Here is a 22837-nt window from a genome sequence, read left to right on the forward strand (position 1 = left end):
GCAGGGCATTCTGAACGCGGCGGTTTGGCCGCGGTCAGAACAGGAAAACCGGCGGTGTCCCGCCGGTTTTCCGCTGCCCTGAGGAATCCCCCATGGCGGCGCAGCTTGCTGCGCCGCCATGGGGGATTCCGACCCCCTCACCGCCATCCTGTTCCTGGTGGTTCCAACCGCCAGGAACAGGATGGTGGTGAGGGGTGTCGTGGGGCCCCTGGGGGCCCCTGCAGTGTCCATGCCAATGGCATGGGCACTGCAGGGGCCCCCGTAAGCAGGCCCCACTTTGAATTTCAGTGTCTGCATAGCAGACACTGAAATTCGCAATGGGTGCTACTGCACCCGTCGCACCCTTCCCACTCCGCCGGCTCCATTAGGAGCCGGCTTCCTCGTGGGAAGGGGTTTCCCGCTGGGCTGGCGGGCGGCCTTCTGGCGGTCGCCCGCCAGCCCAGCGGGAAACACAGAATGGCCGCCGCGTCTTTTGACCGCGGTGCGGTCATTCGGCGGTTCCCGCCAGGCGGGGTCTGAATGACCCCCTATGTGTTCAGCATCTACATGATTTCTGTCTTCCTGCAAGGGTTGAACTAAGCCAGATTGATGGCTGACTACAGTGGCATTGATTTTATTGAACTCTTGATCACATCTTGCAGACCATTTTAAGTGTTGACCTTGCTTTGTTAGTTTATGTAGAGGATAACTTATGGTGGCATAGTCCTTGATTTATTGGGTAGAGTAGCTGGCCATTCCTAGGAAAGACCAAATATCTCTGACATCTCATGGGTAGGGAGTGTTGCTTAGCGCTGTGACTTTTTAGGGTCAGGCCTCATCCCTTCACCCGTAAAAATGTGTACATAAAATTTTAGTGTGGACTTGTGGAATTCACACTTTTCAGTTGAGTTTCAGATGGGCTTCCAGGCGCGCCCGGCACACATGATCCAATGCTTTGTCGTGTTCCTTGACGGTAGCACCAAACACAAGGATGTCACCACTGTAGTTCAGGGTGTTGGGGATGTGGCAAATTACTTTTCTTATTGCTTCTTGGAAGATCTCAGCTGCTGATGAAATGCCAAAGCTGAGACATTTGTATGTGAACAGGCCTTGATATGCTGCGAATGTGGTAATGTAATGTGAGCTCCCATGAAGTTCAAGTTGATGATAGCCATTGTTAAGGCCCAATTTGGAGAATATTTTCGCCACATTCAACAGTGTGATCATATCACTGATGTGGGGTCCCAGGTGTCTTTCTCGTTCAATAGCAGTGTTTGGTGCTCTCATGTCTACACATAGACACACTTTTCCTTCTGGTCCTCATTTAGGCACTATAACCACTGGGGGGGCCATGGAGTTGGTCTGGACGATCTCTCAATGATATCAACCCTAAGTAAATCTCATACTTCATCTTCCACTGCCTTTTGCAGATAAAATGGCACTTTCTGGTGATGTTGAACCACAAATGTCACTTGTTCATTGATGTGTAAGTGAACTTGAAAATGTGCCACCTTTCCAAGTCCCATAAACAAATTAAAAAACCTGTAATTCTAAAACCAGTATTTCCACTCATTTCAGTGGCAGACTAAAGAAAGAATCTGCTGCTTCAGGCATATAAATGACATGAATTTGAGCTTGTATAGTTCTGCCCTTGTATGTGAGGGACCTTCAAAATTGTCGTAGGCATGGCCATGGTTCTCTGGACATCCAGGTATATACTCACACAGCAGCTTTGTGCAACTTGGGTGTAGGGTTCAATTTGTTATACTCAGTGACACAGATGTAGTTGAGTGATGCACCACTATCTAACACCAATTATGTCAGGTGCTTTCCATTTGGATGTGCAGATCTGGGCATTTCTTTAGTCTATCATGATCAGCGACCATGCAGACATATTCAACGCTGTCTTGGGAAATTAAAGTGAGAGATCTTGATTTGCGAGACACAGTGCATTGAGATCTGTATGTAATATGCAACTGTATACTTGATCATGAAGAGCTGATGGAGCTATCTCTCCGGCAACATACTGACTTTACATGCTGGTGAGATCTGGATTCCAAGGATTTTTTTTTTAATGTCTTTTAGAGATGCTCTACACATGTTCTTAAAATGATTGTCCTTCCCGCAATGTTAAAATCTTTGACCCATGGCAGGCCATGATCCTACGTACAGGTATTCTTGTCCACAGTGGTAGCATTGCAGCTGGTTCTTTCTTCTGTTTTCAATATGTTTGGGACTGCAATGATGATCTGTAGGTCTAGGTGCTTGCCGGTGCTCAGACAGACATCATTCTTTGTTTGGAGTCGGAATGCCTGTTCTTGTTTTTCTGACTTTCTCACCTCCATTTTTCGAATGTTCTTCTGCTTGATCTCTGACTGTTGTCATTTCTTCTATGTCATCCAGAGAAAAGTTTTTCGCTCGCTGCAGGGACACTAATTGGCATCCCTCTACAATCCACAGACTGAGGGCATCTTCAATCATAACGGTGTCAAAAGCACAGTAACGCGCTAGTCGTTTTAGATACATGATGAACTACCCCATGGATTTATCCTTTTCCTGGAAAGATAGATTGAAGGTGTATCTTTCTTAGTCAATGTTTCTTTTGTAGAGGAATTGTCTGTTGAGTGCCTTATGAATGTCCTGACAAGATGTCATCACATCTGCTGTTAGGTCCTTGATGATTTGTCCCAGATCTTTGCCTATTAAGTTGTGCAGGGCAAGGAGTTGTTGAACTGGGTGAGTGAACTGAGACCCCTTCATGAAGTCCTCAAACTCATCCTGCCGTTCTTGCCAGCAAAGTCCAATGCCGCTGCCAGACATGAGGGCTAGCAGTTCTGGGTGGCATAGAAAAGACACCCAAGGCATTGCTGGTCTTGGCAAAATGCTTTGCACAGAGGCAGGTGATGTCAACATATTCCTGGCTGGAATGGGTGCCTCTGCTGTAGTAGCTGGATGCAGGAGTAGTGAGTGTGCACCTGAAGAGTTGAAGAGTAGAAGCAAACTGGTATGCACAGTATTTCTTTATATATGTATGGGCACTTGAGGGGTGTAGTTTATGTGCACAGCCATAAATTGATGTTCTTTCCTTTATAGTGTGTCATGGAGCAGGTTTTCAAGTTGGTGTTCTTTCCTTTATAATGTGTCAAGTAGCAGGTTTTCACAGTAGTTACAGCCACACTTGCTGTTTGTGATGCAGGACTGCAGTGGCACCTGACTCAAAGATGGCGCCACAAGTTCCTCAGGCCTTATTGGGAAAGCTGCCTGACTCAAAGATGGCTGCCAAAAGGAGCTAAAAGCTCAGTTGTGCCCTAATACATCCTTTCAATCAGGATACCCAAAGGCTGCACACAAAACTGGCATCTCCCAATCAGTGCATGGCACACTTTTACCTATTTCTAATTTTTTATTGTTATGTGTTACTACTCTTACATGAGAGTATTTTACCTCTTACAAAGAATAAGAGGCCAGGGTCTCAAAATTATGTTAAACAACAGAAAATAGCAAGATAGATTCCAAACTTCAAAACATAGGCTGCTTGGTAAGAAAACAGACAGGGTAGATAGATGAGTTCAAACAGAAGGGGAAAGTAGGCTGTTTAAGGTAAAAAGGGCAATTTGTCCTTCATGTATTTGAGAGAGAAAAAAATAAATATAAAATGAGTGAGACTTTTCATTATTTTCAAAATGAGATAATGTTTTTCTGGCACCTCAGATCACCAGGGAGTGAGTTCTATAACTAAGGAGCAACGACAGAAAAATAGCTGATTGGGATTTTAATATTTTTAATCCAGTCACAGAACCTCTTTGCTGCTGAGGTTTTGAGTACCTCTGGTACTATCCCAAATTGAGTGAAGACATGCTGTTTTTTGTAGTTATTTTGGCTTTGAAGATGTGGTTAGCCAGTTTGAGCTTAATTCTATCCACCGAGGATACCCAGTGAACATACACTACTACTGGAGTTATATGGTGTTTCTTTGTCACCAGAGGCCAGTCAGGCCACTCGGTTAAGTAGAGATGTCGTGAGTGCAAGAAACATTGTGGTTGTTTCGATGAGTAGGTGTAGGAAAGTAGCTTCTTTCTAGCATGGTTACCCCCACTTTTGGCCTGTTTGTGAGTGTGTGTCGGTGGGTTTTTACTGTGTCACTGGGATCCTGCTAGCCAGGACCCCAGTGCTCATAGATAAAAATCTATATGTCAGTGTGTTTTGCCTGTCTCACTGGGATCCTGCTAGCCAGGACCCCAGTGCTCAGTATATGCCTGTGTAGTGCCTCACTGTGTCACTGAGGCTCTGCTAACCAGAACCTCAGTGCTAATGCTCGCTCTGCTTCTAAATTTGTCACTGTAGGCCAGTGACTTCATTTACCAATTTCAATTGGCATACTGGACCTCCCTTATAAGTCCTAGTATATGGTACCAGCCATCATGCTTTGCAAGGTGTGGGGTCACTCTGGAGGGCTCTGAGTGGCCAGTGCCAGCGGGTGACGTCAGAGACCCCTCCTGATAGGTCCATACCCGATAAAGTAGCCAATCCCCCTCTCAGGGCTATTAAGGGTCTCTCCTGTGGGTCCTGTTCAGATTCTGCTTGCAAGTTTCCTTCAGGAATCCTCTGCAACAACTTCAGACTCTTCTGACCACAGATCAACCGCAGCCTGCTCCAAGAAACGCTGTAATTGCAACAAAGTGTCTACACGAGACACTTTTCTTCAGCAACCTCAGCTCCAAGTCAGAAACTGCAACAATTTCCATGGTGTGCATGCTCTGGGGACTCCCTGTCTTCATCCTGCACCAGAAGGACCAAAGAAATCTCCTGTGAAGTGACAGAGTCACTCCCCTGCTCCAAGCAGGCACCTTCCAAGGCAACAACCAGTACCCTGGGACTCCTCTCACGGTGACGAGCGTGCTCCTAAGGACACAGAGGGTGGACATACTCAACATAGACTGTCCTGTGGTCCTGCTGACGCAATTTGGAGGAGGTAAGACCTTGCCTTCCCCAAGGACGATGGTACCCCTCTGTATTGTGTCTTCTTCGCCTCCTGAGGCCTCTGTGCACTCTTTGCAAAATTCCTTTGTGCACAGCCTGGCCCATGCCCCCAGCACTCCACCCGGTGACACTCAACTCATTGAGTTGTTCTCCGGCGGTGTGGGACCTTCTTTTGTGGTGCTGCATCAACTGCAATTTGCACCTCCTTTGAACCCACATCCTCCAGCTTCTGGGGTTGCTGGCTGGCATCCTGAGGGCTCTCTAAAGTGCTGAGAGCCCCCTCTTCATCCTCACACAGAGTTGAGGCTCCCAGGTCCCGCCTGGATCCATCCAGCTCCATTTTGATGAAAAATGCACTTTTGTTGTAGCCAAGGCTTGTTGGTGCCTTCCAACACAAAATCTCATCTGCAACGATCTTCACGCAGTGGGACATCTTTTGCATCATGCAGAAACCTGTTGGCATCTTCCAAGGGTGCATTTCTGCAGTTTTCTACTAACCAGGGACTCTTCTTTTGCACCCTCTTCTGGGTTGGCAGGGGCTCCTGTCCTTCCTGGAACTTCCTTTGACTTCTGGACTTAGTCCCCTTCCTTTGCCGGTCTTCAGGTCCAATAATCCAGCAGTTGTTCTTTACAGACTTGGTTGTCTGCTGCAAAATCCCCAAAACGAGGTGTAGTGTGTCCTAAGGAAACTTGCAGTACTTTACTCCTGCTTTTCTGGGCTCTGGGGTGGGGTTATTTATTTACCTTTACTGTACTCTTACTCTCCCAGCGATTCTGCACACACTACACTTGTCTAGGGGGGGATTTGTGATTCACATTCCACTTTTTTAATATATGGTTTGTGTTGCCCCTAGACCTATTTTCTCCCAATGCATTCTATAGGATTTCCTAATGTTTGCATTGTTCTATGACTATTTACTTCTCTACTTTTGCTGTCTAGTGTATATATTGTGTATAATACTTACCTCCAGAAGGAGTATTGTCTCTGAGATATTTTGGGTATTGTGTCACCCAAATAAATACCTTTATTTTTGGTAACACTGAGTAATGTCTTTACTTGTGTATAAGTACTGTGTAACTATAAGTGGTATTGCATGAGCTTTGCATGTCTTCTAGTTCAGCCTAAGCTGCTCTGCTATAGCTACCTCTATCAGCCTAAGCTCCTAGGACACTACTGCATTCACTAACAAGGGATAACAGGAGCTGGTGTAAGGTGTAAGTACCCAAGGTACCCACTACAAACCAGACCAGCCTCCTACAGTAGGGTATTTGCTTGGTCAGTTTTAGAAATTACAATGGGTTGGATTGCAGCATGAAATTATGTTTGGGTTGGGAGCGGTCTGAGCCTTTTTGAGACAATGAAAGTTACTTCAGCTCATTGTTGTCTGTGTTCAATGTGTGTTCCTAAGGATAGGTTTCACTGTATGCAAAAACAGTGAGCATCTTGAATAGTGACACCACAATATGGAGGGCACACAATATATCGACAGGTAGGTAAGACCAGATTTCCTATATCCAGCTCCACATATATGTACTTCTATGATAAATATTTCTTCAAGGTATGTAGATGTGAAGTTTGGAATAGTAAATCGACACATCCCTATATGCACTTAACTTTCAATATTTTTTTTCCTTCGATATTTTGTCCTCAATATTATTGTACCGTGACTTTCTAGGACTCAATATTTGGTGATAAAACCTTCAAAAACTTAGAGATTTGACTTCTGGGGCCAGGTTTGGGAATAACCCATCAATCAGTAGTTCCTCCAGTCAATTTCCGTTACACTTCAGTTGGTATTCTTGGGCAATTAGAATGCATTCAGTTCTTCTGGGTTAATGTGAGGATGCTTGAGGACATCCATTTTAAAATGGTTATACACTTTTTTGTAACTGATGATGTTGGTGAGATGATTTTCCTGTATAGTTGTGTGCCATCTATATATTGGAATTTTGGTGGATAGACAAACCAAACTCTCCTATCAGGCCTCTGCAGCATTCTTAAAAACAAAATCTACACATTTATGTGGATCCATCAACGAAGATGGGTGGATCACTTTGAAGAACTGCTGAAACAGCCTGTTTTACAGTCTCCACCAGACATACATCCAGTTGACAGGGACTTAGCAACCAAGTAAGGCAGACCACTCAAGGAAGAAATACAGCAAGCTATCAAATATCTGACAAATTGGAAGGAAGCAGGACTTGACAACATTCCTGTAGAAGCACTGAAAACAGACATTGAAATATCAGTTTACATACTCTACCCCATGTTTGGAAGTAAAAATGGAAGAGGAACAGCTGCTGTCAGACTGAAAGGAGACATATCTTATCATGATCCACAAGAAAGATGACCTGGGGGATAACTCTTCTATCAACCCCAGGAAAAGTGTTCAACAGTCATCCTGAACAGAATAAAGGAACAAGTCAACACTCAGTTGCCAGATCAGCAAACTGGCTTCTGCAAACATAGATCTTGTACAGGTCAGATTGCAACACTGCACTACTGAGCAGTTGATGGAATGGAACCTCTCCTTCAACTTCAACAACTATGAGAAAGCATTCAACAGCGTGGACAGACAGGGGCTTTGGAAATTTGTCCACCATTATAGTGAGTCAGATAAACTCACAAGAATAATCGGGAACTCTTACGTGGGAATGACCTGCAAGATAGTTCATGAAGGACAACTCATGGAAGCCTTCCAAGTGATGCCCGGAATCCATAAGGGTTGTTTGCTCTCACCTTATTTCTTCTTGCTGGCCATAGGCTGGGTCATGAAGACATCCACAGCAAGGGGAAGAAATGGGATTCATTGGACACCTTGTATGGCTTTTCGTGGCCTTGTAGATATGCAGAAAGGTAAACGCAGTGTAAGTCGCTGCTTTGCCTTCCTTTGCGTCAGGGAGGCATTTCCATGGGTATTGCATGGGTAGTCCCACATAACATCCATGGATTTTGACGCGTTCCCAGATTTACAAGGTTTTGTAAATATGGGAATGCGTCAAAAATCTATTCCACCCTTTGGGGTGGTGTAAGATTGACGCAACAGGGAAAAATATACTTATTTATCCCTGTTTTTTCCAATTCTATGTGTGCTGCAGAATGCAGCACACATAGAAAGCGGAAATCACCTCTATTGATTGTTTTTATGCAGGAAGATATGCCTTCTTGCAGAAAAACAATCATCCCCACAACGCAGGTGCCTGCACTGGGGCATGACAGCAATTTCTGCACCAGCACAGTGGGAGAGGACAGAAATGCGCCGTATCTTGTAGATACGGTGCATTTTTGTCCTTTCCCGGTGGCGCAGGATGGTGCAGCAAGACAAATCACTCTTTATTTATTTTATTTTTTAGCAACACAATCAGAGTTGCATTACTGCATTCTGATATAGAGAATCTTTCATTAGAGTGTTCTTAAACTTTGAAAGTATAATAAACAGTACAAAAAAACACAAAACCAAACCAGGACAAAATGCTTATTCTCTGTAGGGTGTTAAATGGATGATTAGTACATCTTCTGATTGCTCATAAAACATATCTGGGTGATCTAAAAGAGTTAGGGACAGATTCATGAAAAGTGGCGCTGCACCAAGAGTAGCGCCACTTTTCTTGTGCCCCTTAGAGCCCCCACCATGTGTACGCCATGTATAAAAAACGGCGCACAATGGCGGTAGTCAGGGGTACTAGCATCATCGTTTTTTACACTAGTCTGGCGCTTTGCAGGATTACCATCAAAAATGTTGACGCTAATCCTGCAAAGCACCCAGAGGCCCATTGAAAACAATGGGAGCCTCCCTTTAACGCCTGCTTTTAGCAGGTGTTAAAAATGCCAATAAAAATGACTCAAAGAAATCTCTTCAATTTCTTTGCGCCATTTGTTTGACCCACCTTGCATACATTATGCCTGGCGCAGGCATAATGTGGCACAAGGGGTTACAAAGTGGTGCAATGCAAACATTGTGCCACTTTGTAAATATGATGTGCCATTTTTGGTCTTGCAAACGCCACATTAGCATGACAAAATTGACACTAATGTGGTGTTGGAATGGTGCTACGCCCTCTTAAATCTGGGCCTTAGTACATTGCCACTTACCTTCTGTGTACCCCTAACATTAATTTCAAGTGGTGTATTGTTTTGTGCTGTCCTGTCCTGTCCTTCCATAAAGCTTAGGAGGTCATTACCCCTTGGTCATGGAGGCCTTCCTTCAGTTTTGTTTTCCAAGATCAGCAAGGAGGTGTTCCAATTGCTGCATTTAACCTCTCCCTTTCAATAACAAGGCTTCAAGGGGTGCAGTTGAGGCATTCCAAGACATGGCTATTATTCTCCTGGCTAAGTCTTGAGCAGGGACTCTGAACTAGACCCTCATAGATTTGCATTCAGTAAAGATGATGACTAAGATAGCCTTACTTCTATTAACTGACTTAAACCTGAATCTGACTTTAATACTACCTGTTCATTAGGTGTCTTAGAACGAATCACGATCATGGTGTGCTTTAATAAAAGGTTGTGAATCTGACATTGAAGAATACATGAGGTACTATAGCTTGATAGCGAAAAGGAAGCAGCACGCAGTTTCAGTAATTCTGGCTCATTACAATGAATTTTGACGGCTTCTTGTGACAAATCAGTAACAGCACTGAGTTGTTCCAGGACAAAGTGTGGCAGCACTTTAGTTTTGTGATATCAGGTACAAGCACAGAATTGTACTTTTATCTCGCACCACATGCAGATTTTGCTTTCAGCTATTCGGGTTTTGGTTTGAAAAACAGTCTCTTGTTTTGAAAAAAAGCCCAAACTGTACCTGCAAGTGGGTAAAACGTGTCGGAAAAATAGACAAAAGTATGGATTGCAATTCAGAAAAAAAGTCAATCAAGAAACGAATACTTAAATAGCCTGTGCTTGCATCCATATCAAACCACACCAAAATACCTGCAGATATTGCAACCTGAAATACCAGTGTTGTCTCTACATGTTTATCCATTCTTCTGATCACAGGACTGCAGATGTAGGACAGTCAAACAAACTCTCAATTAATTGTACAACTCTTTCTGTTGTCTCACATTGCATTTAAGACTTGCTGTATTGTCTACAAAATAGTCACTTGAGCCCCTTTCCCCTTCATACTTGGCAACAAAGGGTAAGATCTTCAGAGCTTTAATAACTCACACAACATGGTCAAGCACGACACCTGAAACTGTAGGAAGTAGAAGACAGGACATTAGCCCTTTTCCTGCTTGTGCCAGTAACTTCCATTCAGACTCAATTTAGGCTGCAAGCTTCATTCTCTTTCCAAAAGGAGCTAAAGACTCATCTCTTCAAACTATTCCTCATTAAAATGTGAGCAACCAATTAACCAACACCCTTTGAAGAGAACACCATACCCACCCTATCTTTATCCATCCTTTTGTTGCTCAACTCATACTTATAAAGCTTGCTACCACTCACCCTGTACTTACATAAGTCAGTCTCTGTACCTGTGCTCAGAGCACATAAGACACCGTCCATCTGACAGAGACATACGTTTTGTGCATGTCACTGACATTCCGGAAATTAGTTACATGTAAAAATATGACTTTTCAGCTGTACGATTATTTGAGCAAAACAGGCAGGTGACTGTAAAGGTCTAATAAATGCACTGGACAATTTTTATCTCTATACTGCCTACAATGTTTTGTTTCTGACTGTAAGTACAAATACTTGATTATAGGGTATTGCTGCACCTAGGTCTTCATATATCTTACAATGATGACTCCTATGTGGAAGCAATATATTGCCTTTTTTTCTTGTCAATTGCATGACAGAAACTTTCACAAAACGATAGTAAGGTAGTCACATAACCAATAACACAAGGTATGTCTATTCCTTCTAATGACTTTGAAGAATTAATCTTGAATGATAAAGAGGTCTTTCGAATAGTGAATTCACAATTTGTTAGGCATTAAACCACTGTAGAAGAATGTTATCACAAGAATGTACAGTTTTTTAAATCTTTTAGTTCATTGACCTTCAGATAGCTTGGTTGGTTCTTATTGACATCCTTTTGGGATTATGATTTTATAATTAATTATACACGTGGTTCCAATTATGGCAAAACACACACTTTATCCTGGCAGAATGAACATGAAAATGAAAATAAACTGATTAAAGAGTCAGCATTAATTCTGCCATTTACAACTTTGAACAGTCATTCTATAGCTTTAATTAACATGGGCTGATTCTTGACAAAAGCACACCTTAATCAGAAAATTGGAAAATAGAAGTAAGAGAGATGAATTACTGTATCATGGAAAGCCTACGTACGTGCCCTTATTTCAGTAGACAACGGATTAAGGGCCATAACTATGATATTGGAGGACAGGGTTACGCTGTCACAGATGTGACATATATCCTGTATGCTGTATTACGATTCAGTTATATCCTATCGAAATCATAATATGGCGGACGGAATATCCATCATGTTTGTGATGGTGTGTTCCATCCGCCAAAATCGTAATCAGGCCCAAAGAGCTAGCATCATAAATCTAATACTGTTCGGCATCCTGGAACAGCTGTCGCCTTTGCAGCAGTCACACATTTTCTTTTAGTGGTCACCTTTGCTGACGCAGATATGCTAATTAGAAATTATTAATGAATGTTTATGTGTTTTGATTAACAAGAAAACTACACATAGAGAAATTAATGTGTGCATTTGAAAATGTGCCCACGGAGAATGACAGCCAATTAAACGAACTAATGAAAATGTGTAATAATAATGTAGTACTATGTCATATTAAGCTATATAACCTATGCTATGCATTATATTGTAGAGTTAACTTAGTCGAAGTTGTGGCCTAGTTGCCAGGCCTCATGCAGAAGCTGAATTTCTAGTGCACTGCAGAGAAGCTGGTGCGTTGAACTGTCCATGAACTGCATATGTTAATAAAATCTGCTTTGCCAGAGTTTTCTGCAATGTACCGACGGACAAGAGATGAGGGACTAGAGTGTGTAACAATTTTGGTGTAAGACAGACTCGATGTACTTTCCCAGGACTTGAACAATAGAAGCACCTGATGAGCCGGATGAGGAGGACATTGTACAGTGAACCCATCAACGAACTGAGAACGGCGTAATATTAGAATTCATTGATTCGAAAAATTGAAGTTATTGGTTAGGATAATAACTGGTGATTGACTGCCCAATTAGGAATTAGGGGGATGGACTGGAAAACCTTAATAAAAAGTCATGACAAAGGGCAAAAACCGCAGATGCGAGGGGTGAATTGATGATGTTAGAAGATGCGATTTGAAGATTCTGTCATTGGGCTCATGCACTTGAGAGCCTGATGCGTTGCTGATCGATTGATGACCTGAAGGCGAAGACTGACTTTGATGCTGATCCATTCTGTGTATAGGTAGCTATGACAATGTGACTGTTAACTTTGTGCCTTTCTAGGTACCAACTGCGCTGTTTGAATAGTTTTTCTTTCAGCAAGATGTTTCCTAAATTTGTGTTCTAAATTGTTTTTGCATGAAGTCCAACGTGCTAATGCTAATCTGGATTAGGCAAGGGTCTTTTAGGTGACGTTGACAGTGACAAATGATTGACAAACTGATTGCTGAACTCTGCTAGTAATGTTGATATATTCATCTTTGTTAGCTTATGCTGAAGCATTAGAGCATATGTTTTCTCCATGTCTGATTAGATTATGTTATTGGTGGTCATTAATGAACTAATTCTGAGCTGATTGAATAAAGATTGACTTAATCAATGGACTAGAATTGTAACAAATAGGGAAATAAAATTGTTAAAACATATATTGAGTTGTGGTTATTCATGAAATGTCAATATATTGTCTCATGATTAATGATTCTCTTAGTGGTTATTGATTGATTACATTGATAATTGATGTTCATCAATTACTACTTAGCTAGGATACTCCATGCGATCCAAAAGGTTCATCTGCCTATACGCATCCCCTTGTAAGTTTACTTACTAAGGCCAGGTGTGCTAGCACCTTCATTTGCTGTTGTAAAATAATATGTTCAACTGTGATCCATTTGAGCACAGATAAAAAAAATCCCATTTTAAACCTATGCATCTCTTGAAACCGTTTCACTCCTACCTTGGTACAGAGTATCCAAATATTTTATAGTACAATTGCCCAGCATTCAAAATTGTGCTGTAATTGTGTTTACTCTGGACCCTTTAACAAAAACTGATCATTTTATTTCATTACCAGGATTGCTCACCTTACAATAATTACAACAAATCAATGTACACCATATCATTTGACTAATGACACATCATAAGTAATAATAACAGACAAGGGGTCTCAGTTCACCTTAATATTGTGGTATCCTTTGTGTAAAGGATTAAGGGGATATTTATACTCTGTTTGCGCCGAATGTGCATCAAAAATGTTGACACACATTCAGCGCAAACCGTGCACCATATTTAAACTTTGACACCCGAGCTCGCGAACACCAAAATTCCGCCGTGTGCGTCATTTTCTGGATTGCCTAAACCGTCTTGCGTTAATGACATGCAAGGTAGGCGTTCCCTTTCCAAAACATGACTTAAACACCTGTGCGCCTTATTTATCCAATCGCGAAAAAATCCCGCACGGCCAGGAGGTGGAGTTGGAAAATGACGGACAGCCCGATTTGTGTAAAAAATTTAACGCCTTGGTCAGGGCAGGCGTTAATATAGGTCAAATACACCTGTTCTTAATGAAAACACACAGAGGCAACAGCAGAGCTCCAAAAGGAAGACATGGAGGTGCTTTTCATCCAGCATACACGCAGAAGCAGAGCACAGGACCAACAACAGCAGCTTCCACAACACCAGCAGGAACCCCAAAGGCAACGCAGAAGGCAGGAGAGGATGTTCCGCACCAGGACAACCCTTCTGGGACTGCGCCAACAAGACATCATCCAGAGGTACAGGCTCAACTGGCAAGCCATTCAACAGCTGCTGCACAACATTGAGCCACAGTTGGCACCCAGCTTGCAGACATCCTGCACCATTCCACCAGAAACCAAGCTGCTAGCTGTACTCCACATGTTGGCAAGTGGCTCCTTTCAAACCACTGGTGCCCTGGTTGCCGGGATCTCACAGCCCTCATTCTCTGCCTTCCTACCTAAGGCACTCGATGCCTTCATCTCCCTCACACCCTGCCATATCAGCTTCCCCAACACACAGCAGAAGCAGCAGGAGACCAAACAGAGCTTCTACCAAATCAACGGCTTCCCACACGTGCTTGGTGCCATTGACTGCACACATGTACGCCTTGTGCCACCTGCTGCAACCTAACATCTATACCAGGAAGCACACACACTCCATCAACGTGCAGGCCATTGTCGATCACCAGGGATTGATCACCAACATCGTGGCAAAGTATCCTGGGAGTGTACATGATTCATTCATCTTCCGCCACTGCACCATCAATCAACACTTCCAGGATGGACGATATGGAAATGGCTACTTGTTGGTAAGTACAGAAACCTACTTATATACACACTGCACAACAACCCTCTAGGACAAACAACACATACACCACTACATTGACACATGGCCAGAAGACAATGAGGTTGTGACACTGCTAGGCATGTGTGATATCCTGACACATTTGGATATACACCTATGGACAAATGACAGAACCAAATAACAACAGATGCCACTCCACAGACACAAGGGAACATTTTAAAACAACACAATGACAATGACATGGCCTCAACTGGCAGTGCAACTTGGAAGATTAATCTTTCAATATCACATCAATAACACTCAATCAAACACCCTTTCAACCAATACGTACTGTGTAAGGGGTGTGTAATGTGTTTTGCTGCAGGTCAAACACCATGACACACATAGCATGAGGATGACTACAATGAAGGTCACATGGAATCATTGAGGCTGTACCAATATCTCACATCACTCCTGCTCTCACATTGTCCACTACCAATTAGCAAGGGGACTGTGTGAAGAACACATATTGATGGGACAATATTGAAAGTGCACATTCTCACACATACGGATTGAGACAATTTCACACACACACAACAGATGTACAGGCATACGGACCTTTTGACACTCCAAATGACAACCTCACAACCAAGTTAGCCAGCTGAACTAGAACATGTTCAGTAGTATAGGTACACGTTAGAACCGGAGCCGACCTGGCAAGGGCAGTGAAATAGGTCGCAGAGAGTTTGTCACACATGTGAAATTTGTGCATAGTCAATTGTCAACACGTCAGTGCTGACAATGTACCGGGATGTTTTGTACATTGTCACTTAGCCAAATCTAAGGGCCTCACTGATGTTTAACTAATTCAATTGCATATGTGAAATTGGATGGGATGTCCAGGGTATATAGATGCAACCATGTTACCACCACTGTGGAATTGATTCTGTGTATGGAAGTATCATGTCACCCCCAGTTAAGACACAGGGACACCTCTTTCACATGTCATAATGCAAGGGCGTGCACAATGTACTGCAACTCTACAAAAATACTGGTGACATCCGGTCATTCAGCCAAACACCTGTTCAGATAAGGAAACAACCCAATGCTGATGGTACATCCTAGAAGCCTAGGATTCCACACAATAACACAAACACAGATGAATCACAGACAACACATGAGAACAACTGCCATGCAAAGTGATAGTCATGGTGCAATCTACATCAACATGTTCTCACTCATTTTCTCTTTCAGCTGATCAGGGGTAAGGGATACAGCCATGGCTCATGACCCCATTTGCAAATCCAAGCACTGCAGAAGAGCCGGCCTATAATGAGGCACATCGGAGGACACGCACCATAGTCGAGAGGACCTTTGGCATCCTGAAGTCAAGATTCAGGTGCCTCGACATCACCGGAGGCAGCCTCCTATACTCACCTGAAAAGGTGTGCAAAATTACTTTGACCTCTGCCATCCTGCACAACATATGTGTAAGAAGGAACATTCCCCTATATGAACCCGATCCACAAATGCCTGAAGAGGAGGAAGAGGAGGATGCTGTCCATCAACATGATGGGGACCATCCAAACACAGCTGCAGGATTGCTTCGGAGACAACATATTGTCCAAAATTTCTTTTAACTCTACTCATCCATCACCACTGTCTTACCATATGTCAATAAACGCCTATACTATTCACTATATCATGTTCTGGGTAATCATTTTTGCATAACATTATCCCTAACAATCAGAATCAGAGTGTAGTCTCATGGAGCATTGCAGAAATACAGATTAGGATACAGAAAATTCCACATATTATTTGATGGGTATGGTTGTACAGCCAACTTCACACACACTGTACATTACATATATCCTGTCCATTTCACATTTGAAGGGCAATATCAGAGGACCACAGCTATTTCACACATACATGTTTAAACCTGGTTCATTTCAGCATATGGCACACAACTAAGACACCATCAGTCAATAAGGTAATACAATGTCTCATACATGTGGCAGTAGATGTGCTATTGCATTGGTGACAAGAAGATATGACCAGACCCTTGACAGCAGTAAGTGTGACATCAGCTATCTTTGCAAGGAGTATGTGTGACAAGAATTCCATATAAGCAGCAAATGGATAGCACAAGTGCCCCAGGTATGACTAGCATTGCTCACAAGACATCCTCTGCACATGCCAGCCCAGGTATTAAGTCCTGCCACTGCCATGTTCCCTGTCTCACCCCACCCTTCTTCAGAGGGCCCTGGAAAGGGAATATGTGTACCCAGATAATCCCTCATCTACACACACCCAGACTCACATTCTGAGTCCAGTGTGCTTCCCTCTTTGGTATGGTATGCCATAGTCATTGTTCTTCTGTCTCCATAGACTTCTGGTTGAATAATGCACTGCCTTGTAGTCTGTAAGACCTGTAATCACATGTACATTTCTTCCCAGGTGAAAGGTACTGTTGGCCCTTTGAACTTGATTCACACCTGCAGGACTTGTGAGAGACTGAAGCTGCACACACCTGTGAGCACATCCATGCAGACCAGCCATTTGAACATGCACTGCCCTTGCAGCTGCCTGGAACAGCATAGAAGCTGCCATTTTTATGTATTACACTGTTATGCATTGCCGCATGAATCACTTGTGTAACACAGGCCTTGGGTTATTGTGTTACGTTCCAACACACAGGACAAACACAGTTTTCAATTTCCACAGTGTTGTTGCAGCTTAGACCAGTCTCAGTCTGCTCACTGTGTATTTGCCTTGTTAAATATTTGATCCTGATTGACTCTGCATCCTGTTAGCCTGACTGATTCCTGTCTTTGCGTTACTATAAAGGTTCCATGTGGCTACATTTGTCTCATGGTTGCTTTCCAAGCCCTCACTTTCCTCCTGGGGCATTGTGTCAGGTAGGTCTACAATGAATACTCAAATACATTGTATAGCGTAATCAGTTTACTTATTGTATCATGGGGTGGAACTTGTCTTCAAATAGCCTAATCATGGCCCATCCCTTGTCTGTGTTTCATGTATGCATGAGTGACAAATAGTGACAGTGTACCATGGCTGTATGCATGGATTGGGTATGGTGCCTCCAGCAGAACAAACAACGTCAGATAATGTGCATGAAATGTCAACACATGTTAGTACCCTGACAGTCCACACGCTGATTCACATTGCCCCCAACATATTGATGGGGCTTGCGTGGTGAATAGCTGTGAGATTAATCAGCACAGAGGCACTGATGTTCCCGGCTGCAGTGGGAATTTTAGAGGCCACCCTGTGTACAAATGTTGTGAGGAAACCTGCCGGTTCAAAATTCCTGATCCATTAACTTTGTCAGCACACCAAGGTTGCCATGTTGTCAGTCTCATAACATGTCTGCAGTGCCATAGCTGGATTATCCTCATGTGTGTTCTCAATTCCTCTTCGGCTTTCCTTCAATTCAGCTGTGAAGGATACTTTGTAAATGCAGGAACTGGCTCCACAGACTCATGACTAGACCTGCACGTAACTGTGACAACATGGACCTCACTAATGACTCAGGCTACACATGGCCCCACACACTTGAACCGGACACCTTTGTGCAATTTACCACAGGAAATATGTGAACGCGTGCTGCTTGGTCTGCTGGTCCTCCACTGCCACAGGAGAAACATGGCTCATTTATATGACTCCAACTGTGGTGTGACATGACATTTGTGGATTGTATTTGGGACTCGGTCTCACAAACACCGTACCCACATAGCATTATCCAGTGCCTGACTTATGGGTAGTATACAAACAAGTGCCTAGGAAGTAGTATCCAACATTCCAGGACATGTGATGGCTTAGTCTTGGAACATTGCCATGATCAACCGTCTTCGATCTATCCTGTGCATGGTTTGTCATTGGTGGTGCTTATGTCCCAAAAAACCTAGGAAGTTCACACAGCATTTGTTGCTATGTGTATGACAAACACATTTCCTTTCTCATTTCCACACTGAGTAGCATCTGAGGGTTGGACACATTGACTCCACATGCATACAAGCAGATTTGAGAAAGCGTGTCTTGTGATGTTCACACATTGGGACAACTACAATAGTAATAGCCAATTCACACACATTGACACATAGGCATTGAGTTACTGTATTGAGTTGCGTAGCCTTGCTATCTTCTCTTGACGCAAAACATGCCCAAACTGGGTAATACCTATTTGTATTCCACACATTTGGCCATCTATAGCGTCAGTGAAGAGTGCAAATCTGGTACAACAACTAGAGGATCATGGTCTGCAGTAGTATGATCTGTCATATGTGCCCATACACCGGAACGCACAATGTTACTGCAATCAGCCTATCTCTGTATTGTCACACCTGTTATGTACTATTAAAAATGAGAAATGACCCAAACCCAGTCAAAGAGAGAAATTTTGACACATATGCGTAAAAAAAGACATACATGCGTCAATAAATGATGCATATGCGTCGAAAAATGATGCTCATTGCCATGATACATCCATTGGCCCTGAGTGGTAATTCCCACACTGTACCCCATGAAATTGGCTAAGTATGAAACATTAATTGAAAATATGGATGCAGGGTTATTTCTAATCATATGCGTAAAAAAAAAATGACACACAGACTGTAGGCGTTATAATATTTTGACGCGTAAGAATAAAAACACCCCTTATTTGAGGCAGGAAGTGATGTAATAGGAAATCCTGTTTACAGAATTAGTACAGTGGGTGTACTTTCACTTTCACTTTGCAGTCTGTGATATTTCCTGACTGTGTGGATGTGTTTTGACTTGTCTCTCTGTGCATTTTGTGATTTTGTCTCCTGTGTGGTCTTTAAATTGTCTTTTTGTGTATCCTAAGTAAGTGTATTTCTTATCATTTCTGCTGTATAAATTTGGCTTTGTACTGTTGGGAGTCTGTTGTGGGTAGTGTTAGTTTGGGGATAGTTGGGATGTTTTCTGGTAATTGTTTTTCATTTCCCTCTCCTACTTTCCCTTCATTCTCCTCTGTACCCCTTTATTCCCTTTTTTTGTGCAAGCATGTTGGGTAAGTCTCATCTTGGCAGGATGGGAGAGGAGGAGCTGGGTGGATTTATTTGGCTGGTGTGCCACTTCCTACCCTTAATGATCAAAGCTCCGGTGGGCAAAAGTCCTGTACCATCTCAAGCGAATCTACAACACACCGCGCAACGACCACCAGCTGAAACACCGTTGGGCTGACCTGGTTGCCCATTGCAAGACCTGTTGGACCACCTGGGGATTGTGATTTGTGGCCCTGTTGGTGAGTACAAATCAGAGTAATGTGCACATTTAAATGCTCTGTAGTGGCAGTAGCATATTTCTTCATATGCTGCAGGCAATGTTTTTGGACATGTGGAATGCAAGTTAAACATACAGTTGCCTGTGAGTTATACAATAATTCCTACACATTACCATCATTTGTTGACACAACAGCTGCACTAACTTACAAAACACAACAGGATCCTGTAAATTAGTGCTGCCTTCACGTCAATAGATGATGCAAATGTGGCTCTAATATATGTTCTATGCATGGTCTGTGAGTGTACCAGGAAAGGCATGTTTGAAATCCAGATATTTTCAAAAAATAATGTGTCCCTCATTTGTTTCAGATACATGTCTGGATAGGATTCTGACACACACGTAACAAGTCATAGCTGATCTCAGGTAACATCTTAGACTGATATTTGGACTTTGTTGTGCCACAATTAAATTAGGGACGGATGCCAAAAGTAATGCACACGGGTTCATATCTCAATGTTTGGTGCAACTTACCATAGCTATGGCACATAAAATGTAGCAAATTATACAAATTGAGGGGTAACAACTGGCCCTGGTCCTCTGTACATTGTACCTGAGTGTTTTACATTGGTCTTAGTTACTATAGCTGGGTGACTGGTATTGCAGTCATACAGGAAAGTGGCTTTGCATGTCTCTCATGGATACACATGATAAGGGGAATACACTCCATGAATGAGTCTGCAAACAAATGATGGAGCATGTTTGCCACCACATGATGGTTAGGGCCACTGCATGTATGCAGAAATGTGTGTGTCACTCACTGGAATGCCCGGACCTGTCCCCTACACTATCGGAGAGGTGGCTCGATTTGCGGACCCAGACATCTCCAGTAAGTGTTGATATTTCTGTTCTGTGTTGTGTTTGCTGCTGTTGTGTGATTGACTCCTGTGTCTTAGACACTTAGCAAGGTGTGATGGCTGGTCAATGATTCGATATGTTCCTTGAGTGGAGTATCATTTTTTCCCCATCTTTGAGTTGGGCAATCATTAGCGTATAGTCATAATTTGGGATTGTAGGGCAGTCCTGTAGGCACAGCCATGTGAATAGGGATGACTTTTGTGGATAAAACTTAAATTCAGAAAATGTAGCAGAGGACCAGATTTGTGATTTAGTCAGCAAGTCAGACCCTGATTCTCACAGAATAGGGATGCCAAAGTCTTACCCACAGACTTCAGCTTCCCTATTCACTAATGAACATGTTTGACGGTATGTTTGACTTCCTAGCAGCATGTAGCTCCACATGTTGTGCTACGAGTATGAAGCACTTGAGTACAATGGCCCAGGTGTGCATGCAGCTCATGGCCAGATGTGTGCTTGCATCTATCTGCTTGTTGTAAGTCATGTGTAACAGGTAGGAAATTATGTTGACAATTGTCTGCATTTCCAAACATAATTGTGGATGGGAATGTCCAAGGTTTGGGTGTATCCTAGTTGGACATCCTCCTTACCTGTGGTGGGCTTCCCAAACCCATGTACAGCTGTCCAAAGCTTCCTAGGTGTCCTTGATGTTTCAAAGTATTTGTTGCTTGTCCACCCCCCCCCCCTCAGGCACAGGCGTAGGGTTGTGAAAAGTGTACCTAGGACTGATGATCCAAGTTTAGTACACAGACATGTAAATCCATAAGTCACTTGTCCAAACCTAGGATCCCACTCATGATTAGCAACTGCATTCTATCCTGGCAATTCCATTTACAACTCGCAGATCTTGTGGCCCTTGATTGTCATCAAGAAGATAGTCATTAGTTGGCCTGTCAGTGGTGGAGGACTTGCAGCATTTATTTTACGTGACAAATGGCTGAACAAAGATGCATAGGTCGTTCAAGTTGTTACCCATCTTTTAGAGTATTGCTGTGCTGTTTGATAGGACATGTGTGGGCTGCATTGGCATGTACTTCCTCAGGGACAATCAGTGATCTGTATGATGATATGGGCTATTTCTGGTTCATTAGATGTAGAGTCTGATTAACTTCTGGAGCCATATCACACAATGAAGTAACTAATGTTTGGATTTCTCTTTGTTTTAACAGCTGCCAATATGAATCCCATCTAGATTCGGTAGTTTCTGCGTAGGGCGATGCGTTACCGCCACATTCTGGATGTGGAGTCGGGGTTCCGCAACATGGCAAGTTGTTATCGCCATGAAGAGCCTCCGGAGTGTGAAGGGCCTTTGCCCAAGGGGGGCCTTCCGTGTTCACCACAGCCACCACCAGCACCACCACTACCACCCAGGTGGCACCAACCTTAGCAGGCACCTTTGCAGGACCGTCAACCTCCACTGCTGCAGGACCTGTCACAGCACCACCTGCACCTCCTCCTACAGGCATGGCACCGACAGGGGGACATACTTCTTCAACTGGCACCCAGACCACCCTTGCTGCAGTCATTGACCCAGCAGATTTTCAGCAGATGTAACGGAACTTGGACCGTATGTTGAGGAAAATGGCCAGGCTGCAGAAGGAGGTGGCACAAGTAAATAGGAGGGTGCGTGCCATAAAAAAGACCCTGTGGAGGGCGAACTTGTAGACAATATACCCTCAGCCATGATTCCCTCCCCTCCCTCCTCTTTCTTTGTGCTTTTAATTAGTGGGTTTGGGGGCTTAGTGTTAGGTTAGTATAGGCTGTTAGTTTAGTTAGTTGTAGTGGGTGGGGGTATGAAACTTTTAATATCTGTTTTTTCTTATGTGTGGGGGTGGGTGGGTGGGGGATGATGTTGAGGTTTTGGTGTTTTTAAAAAAAATATTACAAAAATATATTATAAAATATAAAAATACAAAAAAATATATATTTGTTTAGTATAAGACAGTATGGGGGTTATTACAACTTTGGAGGAGGTATTCATCCGTCCCAAAAGTGACGGTAAAGTGACGGATATACCACCAGCCGTATTACGAGTTCCATAGGATATAATGGACTCGTAATACGGCTGGTGGTATATCCGTCACTTTGCCGTCACTTTTGGGACGGATTAACACCTCCTCCAAAGTTGTAATAACCCCCTATGTGTTTAGGTTAGTATATGTTGTCCTCCATGTGTCCCGTCTTATAAGGGGGGTAATGGGTTGATGTTTAGATCGTTTCGTTAAATGTGATAAGTAAGTTTAGCTTAGG

Source organism: Pleurodeles waltl, chromosome 11, assembly GCF_031143425.1.
Source record: "Pleurodeles waltl isolate 20211129_DDA chromosome 11, aPleWal1.hap1.20221129, whole genome shotgun sequence".
Classification (NCBI taxonomy): domain Eukaryota; kingdom Metazoa; phylum Chordata; class Amphibia; order Caudata; family Salamandridae; genus Pleurodeles; species Pleurodeles waltl.